General features: G+C 40.6%; 1 protein-coding gene across 9 annotated transcripts in view; it reads right to left on the reverse strand.

The window, feature by feature from the left end:
* The window catches only part of LPP (LIM domain containing preferred translocation partner in lipoma), a 758565-nt gene that overhangs the window by 648604 nt on the left and 83585 nt on the right, over nt 1-26376 (reverse strand). For 3 of the 9 annotated variants that reach the window (XM_070802171.1, XM_070802406.1, XM_070802317.1), the window contains exon 3: nt 22987-23040. The exons of the other annotated variants lie outside the window; for them this stretch is intronic. The gene's annotated coding sequence lies outside the window, so the exon portion shown is untranslated. The remainder of the gene's footprint in view (nt 1-22986; nt 23041-26376) is intronic. 9 annotated transcript variants of the gene reach the window in all.

Consider the following 26376-nt stretch of genomic DNA (forward strand, 5'->3'; position numbering starts at 1 on the left):
GAGGTCCATTGATTCTGTGAAGAGGAACCTTCAGCAAGTTACTTGTCCTCTCAATGTCTCCAGTGATTCATCTACAAACTGGACATGATCATTTCTACCTTATAAAGCAGCTAAAGAGTTTAAATGAGCTTTTTACAAAGTGTCTGCCTAGCAGCATTTGACACATAAATAAGCACTTCATAAACAGTAGCTGTTAACAGGATATTCATTCATAATTCTGGCTACCAGAAAAAGGAATAATTTGTTGCAATGGTATGAGTCAGGGAGACTAAGGTTAATATCCCCGGAATTCTTCTCAACCTAACCTGAACTGTGAGCCTAACTTTGATTCTACATGTGTTACCTCGTTGAGTCTCCTTCTCGTCTATGTTATGGTGAGGCTCAAGTGAGATCTTTGCTGGAAAAAAGCTCTTTAGAACCTGTCTTGCATAATCAACTTCCTGACATGCCTATGGAGTTGGGAGTATATAAGTAATTTTAATTTAATTTCTAAAAGTAAGAAAATGTTGTGGAAAAATTAATACCTACTAGAGCTCATAAGTGAATTGGTCAAACAAACCACAGTTTGAAAGCCACTTGTAAAATAAAGGTTTACAGAGAATAGGCACACAAAAAAAAATTGTCTTGCAATGTGAAAATGTAAAATATGGTGATAAAAGTCAGAACATTCTCTGGGAAACAGTAGTGTTACACAATTGTAGGTACTGCATAAGAATCAGAGAGAGATGGCCCATTCTTTAATTTTCTCCCAACACTACTTTTCTCTTCAGCACTTTTTTTTTAAAGAGTTTCCTTAAAAACAGCATGAATGCCACTTACTCCTCTCATAATGTTTGTGAGACAGAGCCTGTAAGCCTAACAATGGTACCAAGAATTCACTGAGATGACTGCTCAGTGCAGCTCAGTGAATGATAATGAGGTGCTGGCCACGGGAGGGAGGCGTAAGTCCCAGCCCAGGTGTGGAAGCCTCGGGCAGGGCAGCCCAGTGAGAACAATCACTGGAGGGGAACCAGCCAAAAGGCCCTCATCACACAGGATTTCAAAGCCAGTGCGAGGAAACCAGAAGGGTCATGTCTCCCTCTGGGCCCATCTTCCTCACCTGTACAAGTGCCACTTCCTAAACCTTGAGACAAGTCCAGAGAGGCAGGAAACTTGAAGAAGCTAGAACCATGGTCACCAGGGCTACCAGAAGTCCTGCAGTGCCTCCAATACAACGGTTTTCAAAGTAGGTTCCACAGATGCACAGAGTTCTAGACGATAACTTGGCAGTGAATGGAAGCCTATTTAACCACTTAACAACAGCATCACCATGTAGTTATGTTTCGGTTATTTTATCTATAGGTATCTTCTGCTTTTCAATAGTTTTCTTTATACCACTTTGCTTTTACGAAAGAACATCAGTACCAGTTTTCACTAAAGAAAGCTGAAGAAGATTTTCGCTTTACTCCATTTTGGCTCAGGAACTGTTTTATAGGAACACTGTACTTAAGAGAGAGGAGGGGAAATCTGTATTGGGATTTCCCATGAGGTTTCATGAGGGGTTTATAAAGGAAAGGTTCTGAAAATACTAAGGCCCAATGAGTCCACTCTCCAAGGTCATATGGCCAGTTAATTTCCAGACCACACAGACGTTTCTTGGATGAAGACCTGGGGATGAGGGGCTAATGAAGAACCATGAGAGGGGGTTAAAAGAGCTCCTGTGGGTACACACTAAAACTAGAGAAGTCAGCTCAGCCCCCACAAAAGGCTGGAAATCTCTAGAAAGATTTGAGAAGCAAGAGTGGAGGATCATGGGAGCCATTAAGGACACTTATCCCAGGTGTGGAAGTTCCTTAATGTCTCTCCTCCAGGCTCATCTCTGGGTCGTCACACCCAGGTGAGCCACCCTGGAAGAAAGCTCTTCTAGCCTGGCAATGGGGGCTTGAAGGAGAAGGGCGAAAGGAGTACACACACTTTTTCTGGCTCTTCAGACTGCGCTCTGGACGGTCAGGCTAAAGTCCCTCCTGGGCGCCAGTGGACTTCAGCTTCACATTCCTCCGCCTTTCCAGGGGCCAGAAAGGAATAAGCGGATCCACGTCAGCCCAAGAGGAGTCTGGCGAAATCACAGGGAGGACTCTCCAATCTGCTTAGTAACGGCAACAGAAAGTGCTAAATAAGTGAGTCAAGAAATATTTCTGGAAGAGCTATTCAACTGGAATGCTTGGAGAGCCACCCGCATTGCAATAACTCGACCTGTCCTCATCTTTTAGAACACCCATGAGCCCGAGGTTTAAAAAAGGACTTCCCGGCTCCAGGGGCGGCCAAATAAATAAATAAACACATAGAAAGCTCTCGGTGGCTGATTGAAGTTATTAGGGAGAAAGTTATGTTCTCAATAAGTCTGTGCTTTCTCCCTCTCCCTCTCATTTCACATCTTTTCCCCAACCACTTTCGGGAGTGAGCAGTTTGTCATGTTTCCAAGGGAAGCGACGCAGTCTCCTGCGCGGCAGATCCATCTAAAAACATATCATCTGTCTCTGCGGCAGAAAGCCCAGTTGGAAGAAGCAAGTTCTGTGCGTTCAACTAGAAAACACTTCTTGTTCTCGCTGTCAAAATAATTCTGTATTAAACTTCTGGGATATGTGACTAATGTGCTTGGAACCTTTTGGAGCGACTGGTTTATTTATTTTAGGGAGGGGAGGGCTGCTGCTGCTGCTGGGGGTGGGGAGAGAGAGGGGGAGGGAGCAGAGAAAGAAGAGAAAAGGAGGAGGAAAAAGGGTGGGGAACCTTGAAGAATGCCCAGGGTCTGCTCAGAGACCTCAGGTCGGCTCCCAGGAGCTGGCCTTGCCACACTTCATCATCACCAGCCGGACAAGGCCCCAGGCCAGGCAGGAAGAGGAAAGAAAAGACACAGAAAGACAGCCAGTGCACTCTTCCCAGAGTGAAGGTTGCCTCACAGTTCCTAAAAAGACTCGGAAAACTAAAAAGTAAAAGCAAAACAAAACACACACATGCACCAGAGCAGTCCTATCACAGCTTTTTCCAGAACTCATAACCACTCTCTACTGCTTACAGTGAGGAAAAAACAATAATAAAAGCCCCAAACATACCACGGAGTTGAGGGGTGGGGAGGTGGGGTATACCACTTCTATGACTTGATGCAAATGCCTCACCTCCACAGCTTGCCGCTCCCCATTTTCCTAGGTCTTCTCAGGCCTCTGCTGTTCCCTTTGTCTTGAAGATGCACATCTAGCTTCCTTGTTTATTGAAGTCATATCCATTATTTCAAGACTTTCAACACCACACCCTCCAGTGAAGCCTTTCCCAGCAGCAGCAAACAGAACCCTCTTCCCTTCCCTGAATCATTGATCAGTTTACAGCCAGCCTCCCGCTGATTATCAGTTGTCAACACACCAGTCTACCCATCCCCTGACCCACCCTCCATCCCCAGAAGCCAGTCTCCCCGTAGCACACACATACACGCACACCTGAGCCCTCCCAGTCAGAAGTCCAGTTTTCCTATCTCAGCCTCCCTCTCCCATGTAGTTTGACATGTGCATACACCAAGCATTCAGTCAATGCAGCCCCATCACTGAAATGCCATTCCTTCCACAGCAAAGCATCTTTAGCAGTAAACTCCAGAGACAAAAAAAAAAAACAACCCAGCTAAAAAACCTTCAGAAAAAGGAATTTGCTCATGTTAAACCTCTAGAGTCAGCACTTGAAAACTGCCCTGCTGCCTTCTCCTGTGTGGTCAGTCTCCTCTCCGGCCTTCAGTCAGAGAGGGGTAGAAGTTGGGAAAATTAAATGAGGAGAGAGGTGGCAGGAGGGGATGCCCGAAGTGGGAATCACCAGGTAAACAAATTTAAAATGCATCATTTTCATCACTGTATATTGAAACTGTCTGCTTCCTTTGTGTTTTGTTTCAATTTTCCCCTAGCTTCTTACCTGTAATATGTTTAAAAAAGGAAAGATGTTTGGAAGTGAGGAACAGGGATGGGGCAGTGACCGGGACAATGACAAAAGAAACAGCGAGCTGGTCTACTTGCTGCTGTTGGCCTGGCCAGGCCCCCCCACTAAACTTTCTCTCCAGGGAGCTATTAGGCAAAGAGAGCCTCAGAAAAGAGTTTTCACTTTCCTTCTCCAAACTCCACCTTCCTCCACCACCTCATTTTAAAAATCAGTTCCAACCTCCTAAAGAGGGAAAGGAAAAGTGAGACCCAATTCACTTCACATTTTATACCACTTAAGGAAAACCATTTCTTGGAGCAACTGCTTTAGAGTTCAAACAATAACCTACTCTCTCATCCTGTTTCTCTTTGCATCTGCAGCTTTACTCTCATTCCTGTTTCCAGCTTGGAGGTGGTTCTTTGCCCTCAAAACCAGCCTCAACCTTCTTCTCATTCAAAGTATCTCTTCTCTCTCTCTCTCTTTCTTTGTCTCTCTCCCTCTCTCTCACGTACACACAGCATTGTTGCTATTTTCTTAACTTTATTAGAAGGTAATAAAAATATCCACAAAGAGTAAGTCTTAATTAATTATTTATTCAATTTAAATATAGCTTAATAACCACCCTGAGGTTTCTGAGGTGACGCTGGTAGTAAAGAACCCACCTGCCAATGCAGGAGACATAAGAGATGCGGGTTCAATTCCTGGGTCGGGAAGATCCTCTGGAGCAGGGCATGGCAACCCACTCCAGTTATTCTTCCCTGGAGAAATCACTATGGATAGAGGAGCCTGGCAGACTACAGTCCATGGGATCTCAGAGTTAGACACGACTAAAGTGGCTTAACACACAACCATGCAGTAAGCACCCTGCTCTCCCAGAGCTAATATTCTGGTAGGGGAGATCAAACTAGCTCACCAGAAAATGAAACGCAATATCAACGGCCATGTGTCACAGCAGTGGCAAATGTGATGAACTTCCCCCCACTCGAGGAGCCATGTGAACCTTCCTAGAAAATGCACGTGGCACACAATAGACACTCTATAAAAAATTTTGCTAAAGGGATGAAGAATACATGAATGAGTGAAGAATGGCTAAAGATACATTTGAGCCTGGCCTTAAAAGGATGATTAAGATTTGGACAGGCAGAAATGAGAGGGCTAGTGTGTTAAAGATGAGGGTCACAGTTGCACAGCGGCAGAAAAATGAGGTGACCGTATCACGAATGACCAGAAGTCTAGTGCAAAAGGAAAATGCTATCGGTGGAGGAACTGGAAAAGTATCCATTTAATAAACTAAGAAAGCACTCTCCACGCCATGAATTAGGACCTAGTCACTGGTTCACCTTTACAAATCCTAACTCATTTACTCACCAGAACAATCTTACTCCCATTTACACATGAGGAAAGTGAAACATAAGATTCAGTAATGTGCTGAGGTAAGAGTGCTAATTAATGATGGAGCAGCCTGGCTGCCAAGGCTGGCTCTTAACCACTACATTATTACAGCTCCATAGTATATCAGTATCAAGGATAGATCACACGGGTTCAATCCCTGGTCAAGGAACTAGAGCCTACATGCCACAACTAAGATCCGGCGCAGCCCAGTAATCAAATAAATATTTCCCTATGACTGATTCATGTTGATGTTTGATAGAAACCAACACAATTCTGTGAAGCAATTATCTTCTGATTTAAAATTTTTTAAAAAATGGAAAAAAAAAAAGGATAGATCACAGAGGGCCTTAAATGTCAAACAGGAGTCCATGCTTTGTTCTGTATGAAAAAGGAAACAACTAAATGATTGGGAAGTTAGAATAATAGGTCACATTGAGAGAGAATGAATAATCTGCATTCATGTATAAGACTTACTGGAGCTCACGAATGAATTACAGACTAAGATGAACCCATCCCAAGAGCAACCCCTGCCCCCGCCCCAGCCAGTCACACTCATTCATCACTGTTTCATTGTTAGGTACACAGTTTAACAGGATGCGCAGTCAGTTTTTTCTGTGTACACTCAGACCCTGAAATTTGACTGAAAAAGTCTGTTCCCATCTGGTTTCTGAACCCAGGGCTCTGCGGAGCCTGCCGTGGAGGCTGCAGTCAGCAGTGAATGGCCTCTTGGTCCAGCCTGAACACTCCGAGAGGCGGCCTTGTACATGCTCTGAATAGTCACAAAAATAGCTCCTCAAAAGGACTCAGGGAAAAAACTGCGCTATTAAGAACTGATGTGTTTTTTCTTTTCTCTCTCCACCCCTGCTTCCATGACTTAGTAAGGAGGTATCACTGACAAGGAGAAAGAGCACTGGACAGGAATTCAGGAGACATGGGCTGAAGTGTTGGTTGCCACTTTTCTTTTTTAAATGATCTTAGACAAGTTTCAGGCCTCAGTTTTTCTATCTGTAAAATGAGAGGTTGATTCTCAACAACAGTGACTGTTTCTCCTTTTGTGCGTGTGTGTGTGTGTGTGTGTGTGTGTGTATATATATATATATATATATGTATGTATGTATGAGGTTAGCAGGTGTCCAAACAGATGAAAGTACATTTTGGTTGAAATACAGTATTCTTTTAATCACAAATGCTTTAAAAATGTTATATAGAATGAGCTGAGAATTAGATTATGGAAGGTGAGTTCAGGTCAAAAGAGCTGGGGTCACGTAGTCAAACTTCCACAAATAAAATGTCACTGTTACCTGTGAAGTGTGAGATTATAGGTGGTTTTCATTTTCTTTTTATACTTCTATACTCTAAATTTGCAACATGAGCATTTATTACCTTTACCAGAAGAACTACTATTTTAATATTAATTTTATTATTAATTTTAATAATAGAATTATAATTGCAGGGAATATCAGGAGAGTCCAGAAGCTCACTAACAAGTGAGTGCAGTCTTTTCATTTTCATAAATGAAGACCAGAACAGTGCTTGTCATCATTGCTTCTGTGTCGCCTGCCCACTCACTGACCCACCGCAGCACATGGGGCTTCTGGGTGTGTGGGCTTCGGCCAGGCTCAGGCGGAAGTGCAGGAGCTGCCTCTCCACCTCTTGTTAATCCAGCTCAATGGCAGCTCAATGGCAGCCCCATTCTAAATGCTGTCATGTGATATCACTCTTACGTGGAATCTAATTTTAAAAAATACAAATAAACTGATTTACAAAACAGAAACAGACTTACAGATATGGAAAACAAACTTATGGTTACCAAAGGGGAAACATGGTGGGGAGGGATAAACCAGAAGCTTGGGATGAACATGCATATACGCACTGCTAATGTAAGACAGACCATCAACAAGGACCTGCTGTAGAGCACAGGGAAGTCTACTCAATATTTTGTGATAACTTACATGAGAAAAGAATCTGAAAAAGAATATATGCATTATGTATAACTGAATCATTTTGCTATACACCTGAAACTAATACAATATTGTAAATCAACTATATCAATAAACTTTATTGATTTGTAAATCAACTAAATTGTTCGACATTGTAAATCAACATGTAAATCAACTAAATCAATAAAATGTAAGAGCTTTAAATTAAAAAATACATGCTTAGTTAATATGCCCTCAATTAACAAAAGACCTTGCTTAGAACTACTATAGGAAGAAGACTGATAATATCCAATTATTCTAAAGAACTTTTTTAAATCTTGGAGCCACTAAAAAGGGAGGAGGGTCATTTTAAAAGACATGTAAACAACTGCCACCATAAATAAGCCGGGCTCTTCTTTCACCGAGTTTAAACATGAGCCTTCCTCACCAGTGAGCCTGCAGGGGATATTCTGTAACTAGGTCACCGGATTTCACTCTATCACGGTGGACCTCTCCCAAATGTTCACCAAAGCTACCAACATCTCATGAGATTAATTTTGGACAATGGCTGAGTTGAACTAAAAGTAACACACTTATTCAAAAAACATTCAGGGAATGCTTCCAATATTCTTGGCACGGCAGGAGACACCAAAATTAAGAGGCTGCCCCACCCTCCGGAAGCTTTCAGAAAGGGAAGAACTATATACACGCATAAATAACGATAGCTCAAGGTAAGTTCTAAAAATGTTCCCACTCAGAGCAGTGTGGGGTTCTAGGAAAGAAAAGGTTATTTCTAGCCACTGGGATGAGGGACAGAGCTAATGTTCCAGCGGGACAAAAAGGGAACAAAGGCAGCGATCGGGCAGATCCTGGTCCAGGGTACAGTTCACCTGGCTGGAGCCCAGGGACAGGAAGAGTGGCCTTGATTCTAGAGTGAAGGACTGGAGTCCGACGATAGAGACAACCCTAAGTTCCACGCTGAGAGTCTGGCTGTACTTCCACTAGGGAGAGATGGGGCCCTCTGCATGCATAGGGATCTTCTCCACTGAAGCCATTTCTTTTCAGTGTAGCAGTAAACTCAATCAGTAAACAAAAAGTTTACTTTTCAAAGATGGAGAAGGACAGGGAAGTCTGGCATGCTGCAGTCCATGGGGTACCAAACTAAGCGACTGAACAACAACAACAAAGTCAGATACAACTGAGCAACTGAACAACAACAACAAACAAAAAGTCAAGAAACTATAAACATATCCAAGCCACTGTAAATAAGCCACATTAGGCTCAGAAGGAACATCGCTAGAAGGTGAATACCCCACAACTAAAAAACACAACTCCTTCAACACTGAAAATCTGGCGAGCGGGCTGGGAAGACAATGAATTAGGAGGGAAGGTGGCAAAGTCATGGCTCTGTCTTTTGGTTGCTCCCAGTGATCCATTCCAAAGTGACTCATTTCCATGCCCCATGGCTGCCAATTTCAGCATCTGTGTCCATTCCTGTAACATCCTCTTCAAAGTCTTAAACTCCTCAAAAAGGCATGAATGCTTTGGGTGAGTAGATTCAATCTCTCAATGGAATGATAACATCATGAGACTGAGCGTTCACTTAAGTCAGAAGAAAATACACCACATCAACAAAAGTGTGAAGAGAGGGTTTCTCTACCCTTAAATAATTGATTTGGCTGGATATTAGAATCCTCTGCAGTACTAATTTTTTTTCCAAATACTGATAGCCAGGGCCCCACCCCAGTCCATTTAAATCAGAATGTCTAGAGGGGGTACCCAGGCATGGTTAGAATTAAAACCCCAGGTGATTTTAACGTACAGCGAGGATTGACAGTCCGTGCTAGAAGTTTGGACAAAAGGCAGTAAATAAATGAAAAGAACTGACTGGCTGTTCAGCTCAACAGCACAGTAATTGTCAAGGCCCCCTCCCTTTAGTTGGAGAGTCCAGAGTGAACTCTTTATGGTAAGAGCAGAGGGTCAGCTTCCCCTGGGCCTGTCAGCAGATGGCTTGGGAGGGTCATCAGCATCTTCTATTCAACAAAGGTGTGCCTCCTACATCAGAACACAAGTCAAGGACACCTGAGCAGCAGGCGCCAGCACTGGCTCACGCATAGTCCTTCCCCCACTGTAACAGGACAGGAGGAAGCAGGAGCCTGCAGGTGTCAGTTTCCAGCCTTCAGTCCCAGGGCAGTGTGGAAGTGGAAGTAGAGTACAGGCTTTGCAATTAGGTAAATGCTGATGTTGCCACTTTCTTCGTGAGCTTAAGCAAGTCCTTTCATCTCTTTGAGTCTATGTTTCCTTATCTGTAGAGTGGGAATTAGACTGTACGTGTAAATATCTTCTTTTCTTCTAAGGTTAAGAATAATGTACGCGTGCAGCAACATGGATGGCCCTAGAGATTATCCTACTGAGTGAAGTAAGCCAGACAGAGAAAGACAAACATCATATGATATTGCTCATATGTATAAGCTTATTTTTTTTTTAAATGACACAAATGAACTTGTTTACAAAAAAGACCCAGAAAACAAACAGACACAGAAAACAAACTTATGGTTACCAAAGAGGAAAAGGGTAGGGGGCTAAATTAGGAGTTTGGGATGAACATTTATACAGTACTAGGTGGCTCAGACAGTAAAGAATCCGCCTACAATGCGGGAGACCTGGGTTCAGTCCCTGAATCGGGAAGGTCCCCTGGGGAAGGCAATGGCTACCCACTCCAGTATTCTTGCTTGGAGAATTCCATGGACAGGAACCTGGCAGGCTACAGTCTATGAGGTCCCAAAGAACTGGACATGACTGAGCAACTAACACAACAACAATATATAAGATAAATAACCCACAAGGACCTATATATACCACAGAGAACTATGCTCAATATTTTGTAATAACATATAAGGTAAAAGAATACGAAAAACAACATTGTATGTATACACACACACACACATATATATGTATAGCCGAATCACTTTGCTGTACACCTGACACTAACACAACATTGTAAATCAACTATACTCCAATAAAAAGTAAAAATACTGAAAAAAAAAGAATGATGTGTGCACATAGTCTGGTATTTACTAGATGCTCACTAAATGACAATGAATGTTATTATTATCATTACTGAGCAAATAAACTGACCTGAAATTATCTCCAAAACTGCATTCCATGATCACACCATGAACTGAAGACAAAAATAAGAAATCTATGTGGCAGACAACCAAGTTTATCTCATAAACCAGAAAGAAGTATTATTTACACTTCCAGTGTCAACTAAAAACCAGCCTGCTTAAACCTAGAGGTAATTTATTTCCCTCAGTCATGGTGGTGGTGGTGGTGTTTTAGTTGCTAAGTCATGTCTGACTCTTGTGATCCCATGGACTGTAGCCCATCAGGATCCTCTGTCCATGGGATTTTCTAGGCAAGAATACTGGAGTGGTTTGCCATTTCCTGCTCCAGAGGATCTTCCCCGACCCAGGGATCGAACCCAGGTCTCCTGGACTGCAGGCAGATTCTTTACCAAATGAGCTTACCAGGGAAGCTCCCTCAGCCATACTTGTTAGCAAATACAAACTGGCTTGGATTCCAACAGTCATTATGATCCGTCTTTCCTCTGTTCAGCCCTTATCACACAACAGAAAGACAAAGCTGACAGGTCTGGAGAAGACATGACCATCAGGCTCATGGGGACACAAAGCATGTAAGGAGCACGTCTGTCCTCGAGAAGGTGGTCAATCTTCATTAAACCTAGAAGTCACTGATTTCAGAACAGAACTATGAACATACTCTGATTAAGTTTACTAACACTTCTTATTAGACAGGTTGTATGGAAATTAAATGCCTTACTCTGTGTAAGGAGCTGTGCCAGAAACAGCTCCAAAGCCAGGACTAAAAGACAGGTGTGGGGGATACCAAGCACTGGGACAGGTTCTCCTACCACCTGGTATCCTCTGACAACGAATGCCCTTCACTTCTCCAAGCCATGCCTTCCCTCTCTTTAATGAAGGACTGACTTCCTCAAGGATCACTGGGAGAATTAATAGATGGTAATCATTGAAATCATTTGTAAACAAATTAATGGTAGACAAATGTGAGGAATCTGTTCCAATCTGACCTACATGCTGTCTCCCAGTACAAAAGGATATAAATCTACCAAAAGAAGATTTGTATCCATTACATACTTGGGTCAAATGCTAAATTGCTGAGTGTTAAAATCAATATTAAGCCAAAGCCAAGACTGAAATCTATTACCATCATCACCTAGATTTCCTTGATACAAGAATAAATACAAAATTTCTCTGTGTTTAAGATAATTTATCAGGGATTTGTTACACGATTGTGGAGGTTTTTCTGACCATGAAATGTTGAAGGGACAAAGTTGGCAATCTACTTGTAATTTATCTTTAAAAAAACTAAACAATTCTTATAGGGCTTTTCTAGAAAGATTCATGGCCTTAAGTAAAATTAAATACTGAAACTTAAAAGTGAAAGAAAGAAAATGAAGTCGCTCAGTCGTGTCCAGCTCTTTTCCACCCTAGGACAGTAGCCTACCAGGCTCCTCTGTCCATGGAATTTTCCAGGTAAGAGTACTGGAGTGGGTTGCCATTTTCTTCTCAGGGAATCTTCCCGACCCAGGGATCGAACCTGGGTCTCCCGCACTGCAGACAGACACTTTACCATCTGAGCCACCTGGGAAGCACTTAAAAACAGTTTCTTAAAAATAGTAACTGTGTTTAATTATGAATGCATTCACTAACCAATTCTATAATGATTAGAATTATAATATCATTTAATCTCATAATAATGCCTCTTAAAATTTATATTTTTATAAACATTTATTAGCTAAGAAAAAATACAATGTTCTTCCCAAAGGTATCTAGCTAATGTACTCTATTAATAAAGATTTCACAAATCTAATACTAGCATTTACTATCAACTTATTGCTTAACTATTAACTATCAAGTTAAGCAACTTGAATTGCTTACCTATTCAAAAGTTCTTAATAGTTTCCACAATCACAGTTAAATATTGTTGTATGTTGCTCTTATAATATATATTTTAATATTTCAGTGGATTTATATAATTTCAGGGTATAAAACACCTTTAGAAGACTTTTTACTACAAATCATACGTAAAAGATTCACCTATATTTGAAAGTAACAATCTAGAAATTAATTTTATAGATATTAAGTGGAAAGTAATTGCACTCATCTCACACACTAGTAAAGTAATGCTCAAAATTCTCCAAGCCAGGCTTCAGCAATACGTGAACCATGAACTTCCATTTCTTCAAGCTGGTTTTAGAAAAGGCAGAGGAATCAGAAATCAAATTGCCAACATCCGCTGGATAATGGAAAAAGCAAGAGAGTTCCAGAAAAACATCTATTTCTGCTTTATTGACTATGCCAAAGCTTTTGACTGTGTGGATCACAATAAACTGTGGAAAATTCTGAAAGAGATGGGAATACCAGACCACCTGACCTGCCTCTTGAGAAATCTGTATGCAGGTCAGGAAGCAACAGTTAGAACTGGACATGGAACAACAGACTGGTTCCAAATAGGAAAAGGAGTACGTCAAGGCTGTATATTGTCACTGTGCTTATTTAACTTATATGCAGAGTACATCATGAGAAACGCTGGACTGGAGGAAACACAAGCTGGAATCAAGATTGCCGGGAGAAATATCAATAACCTCAGATATGCAGATGACACCACCCTTATGGCAGAAAGTGAAGAGGAACTAAAAAGCCTCTTGATGAAAGTAGAAGTGGAGAGTGAAAAAGTTGGCTTAAAGCTCAACATTCAGAAAACGAAGATCATGGCATCTGGTCCTGTCACTTCATGGCAAATAGATGGGGAAACAGTGGAAACAGTGTCAGACTTTATTTTTTGGAGCTCCCAAATCACTGCAGATGGTGACTGCAGCCATGAAATTAAAAGACGCTTAGTCCTTGGAAGGAAAGTTATGACCAACCTAGATAGCATATTCAAAAGCAGAGACATTACTTTGCCAACAAAGGTCCGTCTAATCAAGGCTATGGTTTTTCCTGTGGTCATGTATGGATGTGAGAGTTGGACTGGGAAGAAGGCTGAACGCCGAAGAATTGATGCTTTTGAACTGTGGTGTTGGAGAAGACTCTTGAGAGTCCCTTGGACTGCAAGGAGATCCAACCAGTCCATTCTGAAAGAAATCAGCCCTGGGATTTCTTTGGAGGGAATGATGCTGAAGCTGAAACTCCAGTACTTTGGCCATCTCATGCGAAGAGTTGACTCATTGGAAAAGAGTCTGATGCTGGGAGGGATTGGGGGCAGGAGCAGAAGGGGACGACAGAGGATAAGATGGCTGGATGGCATCACTGACTCGATGGACGTGAGTCTGAGTGAACTCCGGGAGTTGTTGATGGACAGGAAGGCCTGGCGTGCTTTGATTCATGGGGTCACAAAGAGTCAGACACGACTGAGCGACTGAACTGAACTGAATATCTGTATATAAACAACAAAACTGAAATACATGTTTGTTCATATTACAAATGGTTTTATCCTGATATAATAGCAACAAATGTTATGTTAGTTATTCACAAACTCAGAAATGCCCATAATGTTAATAAAGTCGACAACTGGCTATCTTACCATTCCAAGGGCTGAAGCAGAGAGCCGAGCCAAAGAGCATCTTTACAACAAATATTAAAGCAAAAACCAAAGCTGGTGCATCGTTGAAGGCAAATGAGTTGCCTGCTTCCAAGAGGGCACTTCTAGATTTTTAGTATCCTAACACAGAAACATGACATAGGGCAAAAAACGAGAATTTTTAATACACATGTATCAAAAGACTGCCATGAATCAGATACTATACTAAGATATCTAGAAGAACTCACTGTTCAGCACAGGAGACAAACATGTACACAACAACCATCACTGTGTCCGTAGAGGTCTGGCACAGAGTGTGTATGGTGCGGGGTGGGACGTTAGGAAAACCTTCACCAAATAGGACTTTCAAGCCCCAGATGCAGGCTGCATGCCTCAAATCTATGAACAAGCTCAGAGAAAGAGTGATGCTCTAGAATCACGTGGTTGGCAGGTTGGACAAGAACAGTCACAAATTTCATGGTTTTTCAGACATGGTTTCTAGTTTCATTTCCATGACCTGGTTTGAAAGTAACATAAAATATCTGAGCCTCAGTTTCCTTTTCTATCTGTAAAATGGGGTAACATTTATTTTGAGTGGGTGCTAGAAAGACTTATAAGGTGTCTACTGGAATTATCTAACAGAGTCCCCAGCTGGATACAGCATTCTGCACACTTTTTGCTCCCTCCCTTCCCAGTATCAATTCACACATTCAGTACATGAGCTCAGACAAATAGTTCTATGACATGGGTTCTTAGCCTTGTTGCTGAAACAACCAAGGTGCTTCCACAACTCCATCAAGGCAGAGGGAACTTTCCCAAGAATCCAATAGGAATAACACTTAAATAAGTCACTCAAACATTTTATAACCTCCCTGGCATGGAGTGGGAGTGAGTTGGGATGCAAGGATTTATCTGTGTTTATCTAGCACTACACAAAGAAGATGGGGCTTCCCAGGTGGCACAGTGGTAAAGAATCTGCCTACCAATGCAGGAGATTCAGGAAACACGAGTTTGATCCCTGGGTCAGGAAGATCCCCTGAAGGAGGAAACGGAAACCCATTCCAGTATTCTTGCCTGAAAAATTCCAAGGACAGAGGAGCCTGGTGGGCTACAGTCCATAGTGTCGCAAAGAGTCAAATGCGACTGAGCAAGCCCAAACACACACAGAAGAGACAGACGCCACACTGTGACTCAGGAGTATGGCTGAGAAAGACAAAGCCTCCAGGGATCTAAATATTTAGGCATCAAGTTCTCTTAGAAGTCCTGTTGGGAAGTTACACTCCAGGAACTCAACTGGTTAACAGTTGCCCTGGGCGATTTATAATCTTTCAGCTACACAAGCCACATCTTCAAGGGAGGAGAGGCAGTAAGGGAATTCTATCCACTGCGTTTGGTGGGCACAAGCTTTTTGAGGCCCCAGAGAGGAAGATGCTCGTGGAGCAGCAAATATTCTCCTTTAGATCCTCCAAACAGTTTGCACCGATTCTTCCTTTCCCATGCTATGCCTCTGACAACCAATCCTGTTCCTAAAGCACCTGAGGCAGAACACAGGAGATGGCAAGCCAATTAATGCAAAGTTCTTGCTCCCAGGCATGTATGGAAGTGAAACTGAGTTGATCCTGAGCTGCCTCACAGAACTGATTAATGTAATTTCCTCTCCGTCCTACTACTGAAACTCTGATTCACTATTAAAGAGACACATGTATAGAAGGGACAGTGGGAGAGGGAGAGGGTGGGATGATTTGGGAGAATGGCATTGAAACATGTGTATCATATATGAAATGAATCACCAGTCCAGGTTCGATGCATGATACAGGATGCTTGGGGCTGGTGCACTGGGATGACCCAGAAGGATGGTACGGGGAGGGAGGTGGGAAGGGGGTTCAGGATGGGGAACACATGTATACCCGTGGCAGATTCATGTTGATGTATGGCAAAACCAATACAATATTATAATTAGCCTCCAATTAAAATAAATAAATTTATATTAAAAAATAAAATAAAGATAAATTATCCATTAAAAAAATAAATAAAGCTCTCCTGTGTGATTCTGATAAAAATAATCAAGATTGAGAAAAATAAATTAATTAATTAAAAAGGGGGGTGGGAGGCCCCAGGCCTAAAATGATGAGGACCAGATACAAAGTGTGCTGACCACAAAATACGTTGAAGCCCTGTCTCATAACTGGCAGACACTTTCAATTCACCAGAGATAACACGTACTGAACTGGTACAGCCTTACTGAACCTGTCCTGACCTTATAAGGGCAGCTACATCAGTCTTGGCTCTCACCTTCTTTTGTAGTTTTGGAACACATCATGCGTAGAGTTTAACTTCTTAAGAAAAGGTGGGCAGTCCCAATTCTGGTTTAATGTCTAGTCACAGAAATTCATTACGCATTTACTGGGCAAAAACCATGTGCACAGATGGGCCTGAGCTAATCCCTGGACGTACAAAGGTGAATCAAGATACAACCACTGACTCGTGCAGCACAATGATTTCCCTGGTAGGCACTAAGTAAAGGTTAACTGTTCAGTGTTGCAGTACGTAACTATTATTAATTTTAATGTTAAAAATACAGGACATATTTAACAGTGGAGGACTGGTTTATAGAGCAAGCCACAGAAAAGCAGTCAACAGTCTGTATACACACACATGCTCATACACAGGACAGAACATTATTCACCATGATGTATTTCGAGATAATAGGATTACAGGCAACCCAGATTTTGTTCCTCATACTTTCCTGTTTTCCAAATTTTCTACAGTGAAAAATAATTACTTGTATATTCAAAACGAACACCAACATAATGTTGAAAATAAAGAAAGCACGCTAATAGCTCAGAATTCCATGCTCCCAAAGAGCTCCTATATTAAACCTGGATATGTGACACCTCAGCTCCTCACTCAGAAGATGCATGTGTAGATGTGCGCGTGCATGTGCACACAGGTACCTAAGTACACATTTATGGTTGATACCGACCAACCCAAAATAACCAGGGATCTGTTGTACGATCCCCGGTGGAGATGAGAGGTGCAGGGAAGATCGGACAAACTCCAAGAGACAGGGGGTCATCTTTCAGAGCAGCTGAAACTGGAGTATATCAGAGTGGTCTCTGATCAGAGAAACTATGCAAACCTAAAATGCATGAGACAGAGAAAACCAACAGTGCTTTCCAGGATGAGTCCCAAGCTGAAATTGCACAAGTGCAGAGCTCCTGAGCCCAGACATTTCCTTCTTAACTAGCTGTTTCTAGTTAAAGTGTCTAATATCTACGTTTAATACAGGAGCTCTTTGGGAGCCCAGAATTCTGAGCTATTAGTGTACTTTATTTTCAACATTATGTTGGTGCTCATTTTGAATATACAAGTAATTAATTTTCACTGTAGAAAATTTGGAAAACACAGGAAAGTACAAGGAACAATTCTATGTGCCTATTCCTGGGTGACAAGCAGCAATGATTAAATCATTTATGTAATAATGATTCATGATTAAGCTTTACACCTCTACAGAAACCAGGAAGTTATACACAAAATTCTTCGCAAACATGTTTATCTGATTGCTAGGACTAAGAAGAAAGAAACTGCCTCTTAAAACATATACTGTTGGAAGGGGAACCAAACCAGAAACACTGTAGCAAGGCCAATGAGAGCAGACAAGTTCAAGCTCAGAAATATTAAATGAACACCTAGGATACTCCAGGCACTATAGGCGTCTGCACCACAGTAATGCCCTCACAGAGGTTAACTTCTTCTAAAGCTAAATTCTTCTAATTTAGGAGGAAGCAATAAAACCAAAAAGTCATGGGGAATCCTGGTACCATATGATATAATATTGCAGCCCTAATATACTTGACTGTGCAGATCTAAGAATTAAGCTATTAATAGGAGTAAAGTATTGGGAAGGAGGGGGGCAGATATTTGTCCTTGGTTTAAAGAAATTTGACAAATTCATACTAAGAGCTTTGAGAAGCCGTACTGCAAAGAAATGTGTCTTAATCTGCATAAGCTGGCATTTCTCAAATGTTTGACCACAAAAATGCCCCTTTTCATGAAATATCTATCCACAGATCAAAGAAGGCTAACATTTAGCATAACTCAGTTTGCAGAACGCACATTAATGGCTGTGCCATCAATATTAAATTCTCATCAGATGAGTTCTTTTAAAAAAGATGGGAGTTTATTATGTGTTCTATAAAAATTACAAAAAACTTTTAAATCTGATTCTTGAAGGTACGAAATTTATTTATTTGGATTTTTTCCTTCTCTAAAATCGAGGGAAATGAGACTTTGGTATATTTCCCAGCTTGCTGGAGAATTACAGAACTGTAAAGCCAGCCCCCCAAAACCCCAAGACCTCTGGGGATCCCTTCTCACCCCATGTGGCTATGGGCTACAAGCAGAGGTGTCACTGAAACATGGGCAGTTGGCAGAGGAAGGCATAGTGAGCACTCAGCATGTGGCCAGTGCTACAGACAATAGACACAGAGGCACACGTGTTCACAAAAAGTGTGCAGCCAACTTCTCATAATCTATTTCAGGGAGGAGGAGTGGTTACAGATCGCTGAGAAGGAGAGAGCATAGATAAAGCCTAAACCCTATTTTGTTTTAAATATCTTTTTTGTTAAACACATTAGTCAATTTGACAAGAAAAATGGATGAGAGAAGTTGACTTATAAAAAAGTCAAGCATTCTGTATTGAAAGTGAGAAGATTTAGGTTCTAATCTTGTCTCAACCTTCAGCCAGAATCTCTAAATTTTCCTCTAATCACCCTCTTCCCCATCATTCCCTCTCCTTCATATCTAGTCATGGTATAAGTTAAAAAGTAACCATCAATCTCAAATCACAGAGACAAAGAATTGTTTAATTAAACGATACTGGGATGCTAGATAGTCATTTGGATAAAGATAAAATTAGAGCCATTCATCACATCATATATAAGAATAAACTGCCCATGAATCAGACATCTAAACGTGAAAAGAGAAACTATACAGGAACTGGAAGCGAACACGAGTATAAACATGGTGTCAGGAACACTTTCTAACTACGATCAAAGAACAGAAGGAATTTTTACAAAAGATTGTTAAATTTGTCTATATAAATGTAAAAGTCTTTTTCAGGACACAAAAGACAAACACTGTAAACAAAGTCAAACGACAAATTGGGAGAAAATATTTATAATATATTTCATAAATTAAGGGCTAATTTACAGAGATTTCTTGAGGAAAAGAAAGACCAAAATTCAAATTTAAAAAATGGGCAAATGATATGAACAGATAATTCATAAAAAATGGAACTTATAAAATTAACAAATGTGGTCTTTAAACACATGAAAAGATGTTCAGCTTCACTCATAAGAAGACATATGCAAATTTAAACTAAACTGAGATATCATTTCTCACCCATCACATTGGCAGCAATTCAAAAGCTTGACAATACATTCTGTGGTTGAGGATGCTGGTGGGACATTCCCAGGGAGAGGAATATGGCACTACCTACATAACAAGACATCTGCCCTTGACCCAGCATTCCCACTTCTAAGAATGTAGCTTGAAGATAAGCCTCCAATGTTATATAAATAAATATGCATAATATTATTCACTGCAGGAAACTGCTCTACCACCCAAGCATAGAAGATCAGTTGTATAAAAGAGAGACAGAGAAAGGGAGAGATATAAGGAAGGAAAGAAAGGCATAAAGATGGGTAAAACCAGGAAGGAAAGAGAGAGAAGGGGGAAAAGAGAGACAGAAGGGCAGACATAAGAAAAGAAAGAAGTTCTAAAGAAAGGAGGGAGGAAGACAGAAAGAAAGAAGAAAAAGATTTTTAAAAAGCAAAGTACCCAAGAGCATAAGTGTGTGTGTGCGTATTACCTTTTGTGTAAAAAAGAAAAAGAAATATGAGAGACACAAGAAAGATACCAAGGAAACAATGAGGCTGGTTGGGTAAGAAAGTAGAAGAAATATTGGAGTATACTTTTTTGTTAGTTCTGACAACTGAAGCATGTTAATATTTTACATATTCAAAAAATAAAATGAAATCAACAAGACAAGGGTGAGAAGGAAGGAAACTGAAATCCAAAGTCCATCGAAACAACTGAATCCAAATACATTTCAAATGAACAACATAATGACACTGAGGGGTTGGGGGAAAGGATCATAAAGAGAAAAGAACTAATCCAGGTAACTCCTAAATATAGTATTTGACAGTATATCTTCAGTCCTGGACAGGGTTAAAGTTAGGGCAGAGGATCACAAACAAACTCTGAACTCTTTTTAGCAGGTCTGTGTTGTGTCATGATGATGGTAAAAATAAAACCATTATTATTATTTGTATATACATATGAGGATAGACATCCATATAGCACAGGTATGTATATATTTAAGTGCTTTATGTATACACGCATGTGCCTATAAAGCTTTTATGTGCAATATTCCCCAGCTCTGGCTACTGAATGGGCTTAGGACCCAAAGCACCACAGTACCCATAAGAACATGCAACACTCAAATATTGGCCCCAACACCTGAAAAGAACCAAGACATAGTGAAGAAATAGTTGATTTTACAGCTCAGACAGAGAAGATACAAGATCAAACTAGAATATCCTTTTATCCTAGCAAGTAAATAAGTGCTAACAGCAAAGATAGGGACATATCACAAGGACATAGGAGTCAGCTTACAGGGACAATTTAATCATCACAACAATTACATACTACTATGAATTATACTGTATATTGTCTGTATATAGGCTGGATTCTCTACTAGAGGAGGAAAATGCTGTCAAGTATATAACTGGCAAATTGACAAAACAGGAAGTCAAAACAGTGGATTAAAATATTACATCAGGGTTATGTGTACTGAAACGGATAACTATAATGTGAATATGAAGAGATGATCCTTATTATTAGGAAATACACACTGTACTTAGTCATAGGAGGCCATGATGTATCATGACATATGCAACCTTCTCTCAAGCACTGTAGAAAAAATACTATAAAAATATATATGTAAATGCATGTGTGTGTATATATATGTATATATGTACACACACATAAGAAGGTGGGGGAAAATGCAAATAGCATGAAATGTTAACAATACACGAAACTGATAAAAGCGTATAGGTATTGTACCATTTGACTCAACAATTCCACTCCTGGATATATTACTGAAGAAAACAAAAACACCTGCTCAAAAAGTTACATGCCCGCCAGTGTTCATAATAGCGTTATTTACAATAGGCAAGATATGGAAGTAACCTAATGATGAATGGATAAAGAAGATGTGATACATGTATACAATAGAATACTACTCAGTCATAAAAAATAAATGAAATTTTGCCACTTGAAACAACATGAATGAACCTGGAGGGTATTATGTATGTTTAGTGAAATGAATCAGAAAAAACATACTGTATGACATCACTTATATGTGGAATCTAAAAAATAAAACATACTAGTGAATATATTGTGAATTGGAGAATATATAGTGAATTGGAGAAGGAAATGGCAACCCACTCCAGTGTTCTTGCCTGGAGAATCTCAGGGAAGGCAGAGCCTGGTGGGCTGCCGTCTATGGGGTCGCACAGAGTCAGACACTACTGAAGTGACTTAGCAGTAGCAGCAGTGAATATAACAAAACAGAAACAGACACAGTTAGATATAGAGAACAAATTAACGGTTACCAGTGGAGAGGGAGAAGTAGAAAGGGCAAGATACAGGTAGGGGATTAAGAGGCACAAAGTACTATGTATAAAATAAATAATCTACATGAATATACTGTACAGTACAGGGAATATAGCCAATATCCTAAATAACTATAAATTAAGTATAACATTTAAAAACTGCAGATCACTATGTTGTACACTTGTGACATGACTGAGCGACTTCCCTTTCTCTTTTCACTTTCATGCATTGGAGAAGGAAATGGCAACCCACTCCAGTGTTCTTGCCTGGAGAATCCCAGGGACGGGGAGCCTGGTGGGCTGCCGTCTGTGGGGTCGCACAGAGTAGGACATGACTGAAGCGACTTAGCAGCATGTTGTACACTTGTAACTTACACAATATTGTACAACTATACCTCAATAAGAAATAATTTTTTAAAAATTTAAAAGCACATGGGTATTGTTTCTACTATTCATTTTATGTTTGACATCATTTACAATAAAAAATTAAATAAAAATAACTACCGAGAAAGAGAAGGTGGGGGGAATGTAGCAATTAAGAAGTAGCTCTCTGTGACAACCTAGAGGGGTAGAATGGGGTGGGAGGTGGGGTGAAGGTTCAAGAGGGAGGGGACATATATATATACCTATGGCTGATTCATGTTGATATATGGCAGAAACCAACACAATATTGTAAAGCAATTATCCTCCAATTAAAAATAAATAATATTTTTTAAAGTTGCTCTAGTTTCTAATAGGATTTGAAAATAATTAATAAATTAAGCCCAAACTACCTCATTCCATGTAATATTTATGTGTCCATATGTTTCATAGATATATAAAGAATGTTGCATATTTTAATTTCTTAACATGGAAAATTATCCTATAATTTCTTCTTCTAAAACTCCTGGAGTAAACAATTCCTAACACGTCCAAGGCCACAGTGTCTATGTAACCAGGGCTATAATTACAGGATTTGTAGGTCAATTGAAGCCTCTGAAATTCCAGTTCACCACATCTGCAATCTGAGTACTATTTTCCTTCTAGAAAGAGCAAGTTTAGAGTTGGAAGATGAGCTATATCTAACATGATAATAGCTAGCACCAATTTTTTTAAATCTATCAGCACTGGCCTTTGAGGTTGAAAGTGAAAGTGAAGTTGCTCAGTCATGTCCGACTCTTTGTGACCCCATGGACTGGAGCCTACCAGGCTCCTCCATCCATGGGATTCTCCAGGCAAGAATATTGGAGTGGGTTGCCATTTCCTTCTCCAGGAGATCTTCCCAACCCAGGGATTGAACCCGGGTCTCCCGCATTGCAGGCAGATGCTTTACCATCTGAGCCACCAGGGGAAGGCCTTTGAGGTTATCACCAAATGCACAAGCTTGGGGGTGGTGGGGGGCAAGAAGCACTCTTTTGGTGAAAATATAGATTAGCCCACATGCGCTACTTTCCACTACACACCTGAACTTCCCAGCAGGAGGAAAAAATAGTGAATCAGGCCTTGAAGTTTCCTTCCTGGATAAGTTTGAGAGGGGGAATAAAAAAAAAAAGATACAAAGGTTAGACATTATGAGGTCAAGAACCATCAAACAAATAGAACTTGATGTTTAAACAGGAACAGGTAAAATATCTGGGAAGGCAACAGAACTCTCAGCTCTTTGATTCCAAAACAGCCTCAGCAGACTGAAAAAAAAAAAAAAAAAAGATATATATATATATATATATAAATAATTAAAAATTATACTGCAGCTGAATACTAGGTATTGTTCCTTTCCAAAAGCATTAAAATATAAAGGTCAGTTAGCTTAAACGGTATTTTATTGCACACACTTTAAAAAGACCTTGAACAATTAAAGCAATGAAATATATTCCTTGCTATCATTTCAAACGTTCTCAGAAGCATAAAAGAAAGCACATACCACAAAAAATGTTAACCCCTTCTCTCCCTTTATTTCAAAGCCTCACAGAACTTGAGCCTTTTCAGCAGAGTTTCCAGTGATTTCATGTAGTTTGGGTGAAATTCTTAGTTATCTAGTGGTTTCACTTAGGTGTCAGGGTCGCGACAGCCCATAATATGGCCCATGGAAAGGGGTTATTACCACGATACCACCAAAGACACAGGTTAAAGATCAAGACTACATCAGTGGGTCTCCCAGGAGCTCTAAAATAAGACCAAAGCTCACACACTGTAATCCAGGTGAGCAACTTAGGGACAGGGCATCTTTTTCTTAATTCCTCCAGAGGTTTTAATAGGGCAGGTGGGCTTGCAAACCACTGGACTGGAAGACTGCAAACTCCTCTGTAGCTGTTAAGCTCTAGGAAAAGCTTCAACCATCTCCTTCCTGCCTTATAGGATCCTCAGACGGACCCTGACAGCATTCTATTATTTCTCTCCCTGGTTCAGTTACCATAAAAATAAAATGGTGAAAATGACAAGCCATTTCCACCAGGCTAGAGGGGGAAAAGGTGATGATTTTAAGGCGTTTTGCATATATGAGTATCAGTTTTTTATCAATTTCCTTACATAATATGTAAAAGGGTTCCTTAACTTTTCAAAGGCATTGCTCTCCCACCAAACAGTCTATAAAATGTGTACACCTCTGAAAATATCCTCCACTATTTTGTCCCCCCCACCCCCACCCCCCGCCAAGTCCCTGGAAACTAGTACCTCGGGCAGGGTACTTGATCACAGGATCATAGATCAGGGTCTTTCTAGAAGTTCCCTGGAAAGCCCCCCACTTTCACACAGAAAAGAGATCATTACCCCATTTCACAAATAGGTCAAGTGAAGCTCAGAAAGATCAAGTGACTTGAGTTTAGTCACACTCAGGTCCCCACACTCCACACCGACATGCCTCTCTGATTTCTGAAGGTCAGAAAGTCAGGCCCTTACATATAGGATAACTATAGTTCCTATTCTAGCTCATCCAGGTGACAAGACAACCAGAGTCCCCTCGCTAGGCCTTGTCCACTAACCTCTAGCAAAGGAAGCTGAGACTCAAAACCTCTCATCTGAGGTCATAAAATGAAAGAAAAGCCTCAGATGTCAATAAATTGCTGTTTGCTGTAACTTGATGGATTAGTCAGGCTTTCCAGGGGGCGCTAGTGGTAAAGAACCTGCTCATCAATGCAGGAGACCCAAGGACTAGGGTTTGATCCCTGGGTCGGGGGGATGCCCTGCAGAAGGGCATGGGAACCCACTCCAGTATTCTTGCCTGGAGAATCCCATGGACTGAGGAGCCTAGTGGGCTGCAGTCCATGGGGTCACAAAGATTCAGACATGACTGAAGCAACTTTGCATGCATGCATGCAATGGATTAGTAACTTTGAGCAAGATATTCAGTGCAAGAGGTAAAGAAGACCCCATAGTTACATTTCAGAATATGAGCATGGGATATCAGAAAGGGCAGAGAATGTTAATCACAAACAAATTAGTGCAAGGAAATGCAGGGTGTTTGCTTCCGAGCCACCTATAAGTTACTGAGGCCAATGATTACATGCGTTTATGGGTCATCATTCCACTTAAAGGTCAGAAAAATGAATAGATGCCTAGAAATATCTGTTCCCCAAACTCTCAGGTATCATGAATTTTACATAATTGGGGGGAAAAAAAGTCATGGAGATCTTCTGAATCTCATTTTAGAGATCAAGAAATGACAAGGGATAAAGAAACTTACTCAGATGACTAAACAATTAAGAAGCAGATACAACACACAAGTTGTATCTCAGTCATTTCTCCTTTAGAAAATTCTCACATCGTGGCACAATATTCTACGGTATTGGCCAATAAATGGAAAATTCTGAATATATATTTCTACAATTACAGTCAAGAAATGGAAATCTTTCTGTTTCCCTAACACACTATGATTTCATGGACAAAGGAGAACAGTAAGGGTAGCTCGATATATTTACCATGATTTGCTTTTTTTTTTTTAATTAAGCAGGGCACAGGCAAAAGCAGAGTTGTTTTTGACCTATAAAAAAATGTGAGGGTTGCAGAAGGAAACAAGCTTTACTATTTGATTATCAAATTTATTTTGCCATCTTCGTTGTATGGGAAGCATTAGCACACAGGCTGCGTCCTAAGAGGAGGTGAAAGGCTTGGTAGCCCAAGATCTCATTCTCGTGGCCCACTTTTTTGTCAGCTCAAGAGTGACAGGAAACAAGAGTGCAAGGATCGGACCAAAAGGATATATTAATTAACTGTGCATTGCAAAGGCAGATAACAAGAAATTCAGAAACAAAGGGAGAGAAAGAAACCATTTCACAACCTTATGTCCACAAGTTTCTCGAAAAGCCTCTCCAGACCCTGCCTTCTGCAATCCCAGCCCATGTCCTCTGAGATTCAAACTGCCCCAAAGCACAGTTTTTCTAGCAGCCTCCAACAGCAAAGGTGGGAGAGGATTACCAATTTCTTGTGAATCCTGAAGATTTCCTTTATGAGTCATGGGAAACTGACATAACTTGGGGGGCGGGGATGATTTTTTTGAAAGAAACACAGTTTTAAATCAGTTCCCACTAATTTGTTCTGCTGTGTGGTATAAGTCTTGAACACGGGAAAAATTAAGTTTTAGAGTTGATGCAAAAATGGGAGTTTTTGTTAGGTTCTGTCAATTGTCACCGTGGCATTTCTTATTAGGATTTTTCTTACTGTCATTTTTTTGTTAAATTAATTATAGTTTGATCAGTGTAGGAGCTATTTTGAATCCATGGGACTTTCCTCACCAGATTGTTTTGGCATTTTAAAGTCACTTACATTCAGGGCCTAAACAATATGGCAAGTATCTCTTTTTCTCTCTCCTTTATACTCAAATTCTAAACAAAGGAACCATCTGTTCTCTCTCTAAAAAC

The sequence above is a fragment of the Bos indicus genome, chromosome 1, assembly GCF_029378745.1.
Source record: "Bos indicus isolate NIAB-ARS_2022 breed Sahiwal x Tharparkar chromosome 1, NIAB-ARS_B.indTharparkar_mat_pri_1.0, whole genome shotgun sequence".
NCBI lineage: Eukaryota > Metazoa > Chordata > Mammalia > Artiodactyla > Bovidae > Bos > Bos indicus.